This window comes from Pteropus medius, unplaced genomic scaffold, assembly GCF_902729225.1.
Source record: "Pteropus medius unplaced genomic scaffold, Ma_sr-lr_union100, whole genome shotgun sequence".
Classification (NCBI taxonomy): Eukaryota; Metazoa; Chordata; class Mammalia; order Chiroptera; family Pteropodidae; genus Pteropus; species Pteropus medius.
Window position 1 is genome coordinate 4,336,783 of NW_024340697.1, and position 9,512 is coordinate 4,346,294.

Sequence of the window (9,512 nt, forward strand, 5' to 3'; positions counted from 1 at the left end):
ACTCGCCTTGTAAATAACCTTATGTTCCTGAAGAGGCGGTGTTCTGCCATTATGCACTGTCAAACTACATTAACTGCTGGGATCCTAGGTAGTTTGGAAGAGGAGACTAGTTGAGAAAAAAATTGGGGTTTGTATTTGTTTCTTTTTGTTTACTTATTTAGTTTGAGTCTTAAAAGAGTCTAACAAGAAGGTTTCTCTCCCTAGCCTATTCTGATATTTCAGATATTTGAGGCTAAAATCTCCATACTTTTAATATTTTGGGAATCAGTGCATAGAGAAGACTGTGTATTTTTATAAGAACGTGGACATAAAGTTTAGCCAGCAGAAGACTGCCTATGCTACGGGAATAAAAATCTCAAAGGCTTAGCACGACATAAGTTTACTTCTCAGTTACATGAAGTTCAATGCGAGTTGGCCAGAGCTCACCTCCATCTGGTGACTCCGGGATCTAAGCTACCTCCATCTGGTGATACTGCCATCGTAATATGTGAATTCCCAGGTTGCCATGGTTGAGAAAGAGAAGGATGGAAAGGCACACCAGCTCTTCACTTCCCTGGCCCATATGGGACACGTGCCATTTGCACACACGGTTCATTCCCTAGAAGTTGTCAGATGGCTCTCAGTTCACTTCAAAGGAAGCTGGGAAAATATAGGGGAGTACTTTGCAAATTTCATGAATACTGGCCACCTTTGTCATATAATGGAAAGAAGATGACTTTCAGAAAGTTAAACAGGCAACATTCACATGTCATGGACGCAATTAGGAAGTCAGGAGCATGTATGTAAATGAGCAGACTGAAGACTCTGCAAGAGATCCAGAACTCCAACGATGCCTTGCTGCTCTGGAAGTTTTGGCTAATCTAGAGATTAACGGGCATGGGAGTTTTGGTCACTGACAGTGTGTGTTTTCCTTCACCTGGAAAAGAAGAGATTCTTAAACTGACGCTTTTGTCAATAAGGCAGCATGCTACAAGAGTCTTGTTTCAACCCCAAATCTCATTTAGACATGCTGCAGAAAGTAAAGGGGATTACAGAGAGTATACAATTCCTGAGATAAAGCTTCCCCTTCCACAATTGTAACTTCCTGTCTTAATAATGTTACGAGAGAAAAGGAAGAGAAAGCCTGCCCTTCAACGCTTCTAGCAGAAAACACCAAGTCTCACCATTTCTGCCCCAGATTAAATAAAGTCACTGGGTCATGCTAGCCAAGCCTGACTGCTGGCATGCCTTTATCTTTCCAGTGTTCCAACTTGGGATGGGCACCTTCAGTTCCAACATTTGAAAGATAAAGAAAATCTCACCAACAGAGGACTGAAAATCTCAAGCGGTTCCTATGTGAGTATTACTTGACACAGCTATGGAGAAAATAAACTACAGAAAAACTTCTCTTATGTTTGCCGGCTACTGGTGTTTTGAAATGTCCATCCAAACACTTTGAAAAACCAATGAGATAATTAGGACTATTAAGGAGAAAAAGTTGCCTTGATCTTGGCAAGATCCAGAATTATTCCAGTGTCAAATTAGAGAGGCAGGTCTTAGAAAGTGTAAACTATTCCAGTGTGTCATATTTTCTAAAGAAAGGCTATTTTTTTAAGGTGTGGTGATACCGGTCTACCTGTAGACTACAAAAATCTGTATAATAGAAGCAAAATATGGTGATGTTTATCCAGGAGATAGGCAGGCCCTGAGTCTGGCAAGCATAAATATTCTCATTCTTGGAGATAAAAACTACTGAGAAAGTTGGATGGTTCTTACCAGAGTCACCATGACCTGGATGGAGTAACATGGGACCATCCACCAACCTCGATTCTAATTCCTTGTTATCCATCCAGTCTTCTCATTTCCAAGCCAACTTCCCCAGATGTCTCGAAACCAAGAGAGAAGGCTTCAGGTTGGCCGGCATAAATACTCCAGCCCTGCACAAAGTTAGAGCTTGCATTTGTGCATTTGTGTTCTGTGTTGTCAGTCTGTTAGGTGATTGGCTAGCTTGAGTCAATTCCCAAGAGCCCAATATCTCTGATGACGTAGATAAAATGGGCTTCCCATTGTTGAAAACCCAGAACATGGTGATGCCTGCGTGGCCTGAATTGTCAGCACACCATCTCATCTCTCTCATCTCTTTAACTGCATCAGTGAGCACATACATTCTCTCGTGGCCACAGGGACTCAGTATAACTTGTATATAATTTCAAGTCATTCATCTTTGTGTAGTTTATGATTTAACAGGAATGGACATGAAAAGAACTCAATTCTTTAAACTACAAAGTAGCAATCATATAACCATGTTTGTTAACTTTACCCAGCTACAAAGATGATTGTAATAGTATTTGCCTTAAATTTACCTCATAAAACCATCAGGAAAATTTTATGACACTGCCAATGATGCATACTAGATTTCCAGGACGAAGGTGCCACAGAAAACCATTATTCATGCTCATATCAAATCTCAGCAAGTAGAAGTCACATTGGAGGACTAGACCTTCTATTTTGCCCCCTTGAATGCAGGCCGTGAGAAGTCGCTACGGGAACGCATTTTGATTCTTGTGCACTCAGAAAAATGAGGATTTTGTTCATTTTTGTTTGCCTGCCAGAGAAAATAATAGCAATTTCAGCTCAGTTTCTTCATACCATGTGACTTGGGATTTATGCCTTTACTTGGCTGGCTTCCGATGGCCATTTATAGACACATAATTTTATGTTCCACCTTCCCATAAAATTCACTCCCAGTTTATAAACTTGAGGTCAATGATGCGCAAACCAGGTGTTTGGAGACACATTAGACAGAGTAGTCTCAGAGGAATGATGACCCTCAGGTCTAGGTTAATAACAGGTTTTCCTACTCCTCCTTGGACCTTGGATTTCCAGTTTGGAAAGACGAAAGCCAACCCCAAACAAAAGAGCTCCATATCCTTCCCTGATGTGCCTGTTGGCAGAAGGCAACTTGGGATTCGTGTGGTCCTACATCAGATTTGGGCCAGGGGCAATGCCTCCATGGGGAGACATGGCCTTGGCCGCCTATGAACTTGTCGTGAAGACTGAGTTAGTATGCTATCTCCCTGCTCTCTGTATTGACCTCTCTGGTTCTATGTAGCCCAATGTCTCATAAAAGTACAGTCTAGGCCCTGCAGTTGGTAGGACATCAAAAACCGAAGGCATAGATTTCAAATCCAGGTTTGCCTTTTATTTCTAGGGCCAGGTTCAGTGGCATGTGCCACCTTTGGAAGCAGTTCTGAGGAGAAGCACCAACGAAGTGGCGATTGGAAGGAGCCCTTTGCTGTATCTATTCAAAGCTTGGGATTTTCATCTTTCAAGGTCTTTTGTCTCCTGAGTGAATATCGGTTTCTTCTTCATTTGCCCGTATACCAATTGAGTTCTCCAGGAAGCAGGCACTGAGCTGGGGGGTTAGGAATGCAAAATATGTATTGGAGAGTAACACCTGAGGAGAGAAAAAGGGAGGAGGTGGGATTAGGCAGAGGAAGAGGCCAGACTGATGCTGACCGGACAATCTCTCCATCGCCCCAAGAGGGAGCTCCAGAGCAAAGATTGCCATTGACGGAGTCCTGGACTGGGAAAACTAGGGCCTTTGTAGCCTTGCCTTGTTCAGTCCTTAGCCAGGGACTGCCCTGTGAAGAGCATGACCTTGACTCTAAAGCTGGGGCAGTCGGCCAAACACACTCCTTGCAGCTGAGCAGCACGCTTTTTCTTGAACCTCAAATGAGAATCTGAGTGACATGCCTCCATGTCTGCCATAGCCAGCCAGTCACTCTCCGTTGGGAAATAGCCCCACTTCCATGTAATTCTAGCAGGGCAAGGAGTCGAGACCCTTTGCTTTCCTGGTCACAGGGATGAGCAAATGAATCAGTTTGAACATCAGGCATTGGGTGGAGAGGGTCTCTCTCTTTCTCTGCAGTGCTGAACTCTAAGGACCATAAAAGCTCGTTGCTTCTTGGGGGCATCTTGTGACCATGCGGGTAAGCCTGTCTGAGGGTCAGGCAAATGCAAACACACTCAAGAGATGAAGCAAGAGAGAAGGAGACAGGAACATGCCGATAGTGGGTAAGACACACTTATGAGCCACTTCAAATCCTCTTGGTATTTGTTGTCACTCCATCCACTGCGACCAAGATCAGTTCCGTGTGGGCTTTGATCAGCTTCACACGGGGGCAATCTGAGAGTGTTTGTCACCCTAGGACTTCTCTGAGCCTGCAAGGAGTTCACTCTCTACCCTGAGCCTTCTCTCTAGTTCTAAATCTGTGCACAATTAAGGACTCGGGAGAGGTCCCCAGGCTTCGCGATCATGCTCAGTCGTGCACTGCTAGGGATTTAAAAGGGGATGGAGAAAGAGCTGACAGTCCACAAACCGGTTCGAACTTGGCTTAGAGAGGATTGGTAAGTGTGCATGCGAAAGAGCATACAGTATGAGATTAGCTGAATAAAATGGGAGGTGACAGCTGATTTTTGAGAAGGCATTTTAATGAAGTTTCTAAGCAAGGAAAGAATAGCTACTGACAGACAGTGGTCGCTACTGTGATAGCAGATGATTTTCTGGGGTTTCAACTAGGAAGGCATTTTGTCTTAACCAATGCCTCCATATTGCAAATGCCAGACGGTTGGCACGTGCAGCACACAGTTCATAATGACATTTGAAACTGTGAGTGTTGGGGTGCTCTGCTCTTTTATTCTTTCCAAACCTACTGCTTCTAATATTTGCCTTTGGGGATTATATAGTAAAAGACAAGATAAGTTTATTGGTCACCATTCTGAAAGCATTAGTTTGCCAAAAATAAACTATAAATGACAAGAATAAGTAGAATTTGAGCCTTAGTGCTTGCATTTTTGCAGGATTATGCACTCCAATAAGATGGTTAGGATGTAGAGGGAGTGGAGAAGCTAAACTTCCAAATGCAAAAGGCAAAAACATTCCGTTCACCCGATTCTGGGTATCTCCTTGTCCTGCACACTCATTTGCAAAGAGAGGCTTTGCAGAATTCATTTTGAGCTTTGATGTACTATCTATAAAGACCCACGGACTAGCTTAGCACGGGGTGTCAGATGGTTCTTACTGCTTTCAACACCGTGATTTTGCAAATGAGGTATACGATTTATCAAGCCAGAAAGGACTAACTGAGCATTTGTCATATGGTCAAACCAGAGAGAGGCAAACTATGGTCCATGGGCCAAACCCAACCCACTGCCTATGTTTGTGTGGCCCGCAGACATCGCTGGAGCAGGCTGGCACTGTGAGCCGGGAGGCCGGCCAGGGCATCACCTTCCACCCCTATTCCCCCCTTTGTTTCCAGAAGTGGCTGCTGCTCGGGGTACATACTGGTTGCCAACTACACATTGGGGCCTCTGCTGTGGGCAACTGCTGGGCGGCGAGCAGCCCAGGCCCCTCCAGCCAGCTGCCCATGTTGAGAGTGTTTGGCTCTTCAGGAGGAGAGAGGAGCGTGCTGGGACCTGGGGGGTCACTGAGGCAGAGTGAAACTGATCAAGGCAGTGTGCTCCCCACAACCCAACCCCCCACCACACCCCTACTCCACTCAGCATCAGGCCCTAACCCTAGGGCTGGTCACTCTTCCTCTGCAGGTCTCCAGCAGATGGCCCTGAGAACAAAGTTGCCCACAACCCAAGACCAGCCACGTAGGCAAATGGGGCAGGGCGTGGGAGGACTTCTCTCTCTCATTATACGACAACCTACAAAATCACCTCAATTTTGTCTCCTGGCTTGCAATGTCAGAAATATTGACTACCTAGCCCTTTACAAAAAATGTCTGAGAACCCTGGTATTTTCGTGAAACATTTTCTCTAAGAGGTTAATCATGAAGGTGAGGAGGGGGCTGAGCAAGGGGAAGCCTCGAGAGCCTGTGCTTAGGAAATCAGAACTTCTTAATGTACATTTCAAAAAAGAGATGCAAACTATAGATTTATATACCGGAATACAGACACTTCTGAAAGTTGCATCGATTCCTTACCTTTTATATCATTTGCACACCATCCTTGGTTATATTGGGTACTTGAATGCCACCTACTGGGCATGAATGACCTCCACTCATTGGAAATGATTATTCATACTCTAGAACGGGGCAGTGACAGCTGCCATCTTCCTGCATTGCTTGTGCTGGGTCGCGCTGCCCATGATGGCTGGCTAAAAGGACTTGAAGCACACTGAAAGGTATTCTCTGTCACAGTCATATTTCTCACTCGTGGCCGAGAAGGATTTCTCTACCTCTTTGTGGCAGGGGTTATCCTGTTGAGTGTAGGATGGTTCTCGGGATCCCTGGCTTCTTCTACTCATATAATGGGTTGAATGGTGTCTCCTTCAAAAAATACGTCCAAGTCCTAACCACCAGTACCAGTGAACGTGAACTTATTGGGAAATAGTATCTTTGAAAATGAAATTAAGTGAAGGGCCTTGAGATGAGATCATCCTGGATTTAGGCTGGGCCTTAACTCCAATGACAGGTGTCTTTTTGAGAGAAAGAGAATGGAGACTTGAGGCACAGAGACATACAGGGAATGGTCACGTGAAGTTGGACGCAGACATTGGAGTGATGCAGCCACATATCGTGGAACGCCAAGGACCGCCGGCAGCCAGAAGCTAGGAGAAAGGCATGAAACGAATTCCCCTCGAAGTCTCCAGAAGGGACCAACTCTGGTTACGTCTTTTGGGCTTCTGGACTCTAAACATGTGAGAGAATAAATCTGTTATTTTAAGCCACCCAGTTTCTGAGTTTGATACAGGAGCATCAGGGAACCCACTAGATGCCAGCAGCTCCCTCTCTCAGTTCTGACGATAGAAAATATCTCCAGATATTGCCAAATGTCCTGAGGAGCAAAACCGCCCCTAGTAGAGAACCACCGTGTTAGCATTACACCCTCTAAAATCTAAAGAGAAATAACCTTCCAGTGCTAGCCAGCCATCCGCCAACGGAACCCAGGTTAAGACCATTGGCCTGCTAGACAGATAGAAATAGCAACTGGATGGAAGGAGTTGAAATGCAGAAATAACCAGTACCTTTCATTTCTGTTCATTAAACATTCTCTCCGAACCACCACTGGACATGAGCAGGAGCCCTTTGTAACCTATTTTGGTCACTAAACCCTAAAAGAATTGTACCCTTCACTTCTTTGTGAAGTGGGAGGTAAAGTCCAGCATCCCGGGGCTCAGCACCCATCAAACACTCAAGGAGGCCTTTCTTCACAAAGCCATGTTTGCAAGAGAGAGTGCACGAAGGGGCCACTCTGCCTCCTGACTCCTGGCCTTTTCCACTACCACTTAAATCAAGATGCTGACTTCAGCTCTATATCTGGGGAAAATATTAGGCCATTTTCAAAAAGACGGTGACATTATCATTGCTGGTTAGAAGCATGGGCTCAGGAATCAGGCTGCCTGGTTTCGGAGTGCAGTTCTGCTATGCACTAGCCGAGTGAGCGCCCTCGGTCCTCATCTGTATGATGGGGGAGCCACGGCCTACTAAGCTCAGAGCTAGTATTCAAAAACATGAATATAAAAAGTGCTCAGCCTGGAGTCTTAGCATCATTCTGTCAGAATGATGTATTCAGGAAACATTTGCAATTATTATCCTGAATGAAGCACATTCGTGAATTAGTCCACCAATTTGATGAAGCCATGTCATAGGAGCTTCGAAGGCATGACCAGAGGCATGGAGCTGCAAAACCACCATTTGCCTCAGCCTCCTCGAGTCCCCAAGAAAGTAGTCGAGTTGCAAACAGTGTCCTTGGATTTGCCCGCAGAGCCAGAGTGTCCCTGTGGGAGTGTTTGAGCTGGTAAACTTCAGCCATCTTGAACGGCACTCGTCTAAATATTACGATGCTCTTCTTACCTAGACCTATATTTTTATTCCCCTACAGACTTGGTTATTAGGTGCACCTTTTGGATATTTTTCTACTAAGTAAACAGAATCACTTAAAGTTCTTATATTTAAAGGGAGAGAGAATCTATTGACCAAATCCAGAAATATTGAAATTTAATCTCATTTCTATTCTCTCTCAACATTGAAGACCAAAAGAATTTTCCAGTCAGCGAGGCATTTTTCCCTTTGATGTGACATGTTCAGTAAAGTCCTCGGCATGGATCTCCTGAGCTGTTAGTCTCTGTGGTATTGAAAGCCTACCATACTTCCTCGCAGGTTCAATTGATCAAAGATACACCAGGGCATGGAGAGTCTTTGGACTTCACATTCTTTCTTTGGAAGTTCGGAATCTCTCAGCTGAGCAACCTTTCTCAGGCCATGAAACATCAAGCCAATTACCATTTCCTTTTGACATGGCGTGTTTTGTGCCATTGCTACACAATGGTGGATTGGTCTCTTTTGGGGAAATGCTCTATGTCTCTAGATTCTTTTCTTGATTTTTGTCTAAAAGATCACAACTAAAGAATGGGTTTTCTGCACTCATCCATTCTTCAAAAATACGTAACGATTATCATCGATATACAAGATACTGGAGCCAACACTGAAGAAAGACAATGAAGACATAGCTCCTTGATCTTCAGAAATTCATAGATTTGACCAAGAAAGCCAATCCCACTTTTCCCCTTCAGAATTTTCCCTTTAGTAATCAATATTCCATATCAGCTCTGGGCTGAAGAAGTAAAACAGAACCACAATTCACCACAGCTACTTCCAGAGACTGTACTTTGAAAGTTAAAAGGAAGCTACTATGTAAAGCGAGGCCTGCTCTTGTGAACTCTCAGAGTGAAATTTGAATGTCAAAGTGCAGACCTGAAACCATCATGAGCTCACGTGGTCACACCCCTCTTGGAAACAGCATGTGCTTTGCAGTTATATTCTGTAGGCCTAGTAATTGCAAAAACAAAACCCAGCACAGATGATGTGATTTCACCCAACAACAGCCCTTTCTTGGAGTCCGTAATCACTGTTTATACTTTCCCATGTCAGTCTGCGGGAGGCCCTCTCTCTGCTTTTCTTCTTCTGTTGGCAGCTGGTGCTGTATACGTTTGGTTGAAACAAACATTCTTTCCCGGGGTATGCACGTCTGTCCCCTCGCTCTAGGCGACCAGTGCACGGCCTTGAATTATGTATGTCTTGGTGTGGTTTTCAGATTGAGATTGGCAATGCTTTGGAGGGGAGGCTCTGAAAGGGACTGAGGACAAGGCTGGATTCTTTCACCACCGTGCCACACCGAAGTGTCGCCTCCCCATTACGAGCCTTGACTGATGATGCCTCTCTGTATTCCATCTTGGGGACAATTTGGAGCTCACATTACAATATGACTTCTGGGGCCTTTGAAGTTCCAGCTGCAGGGGCGAAACGCACTGTAGTGATTAGGGGGGGCAGCCCTCTCTGGGAAGGAGATGGCTGCTCGGTTGAATATGAAATGCAATTAAAAAGGAGCACCTGGGCTGAATCGAAGCAAAAAAATGTGACTTTAGCTATAAGCAGAAGGGGCTCATGTAATAATGACACAAGGATGTTCATCTCTACAAAGTGCTTGATTTAGAAATAAACCAAAAACTGTAAAACACACAC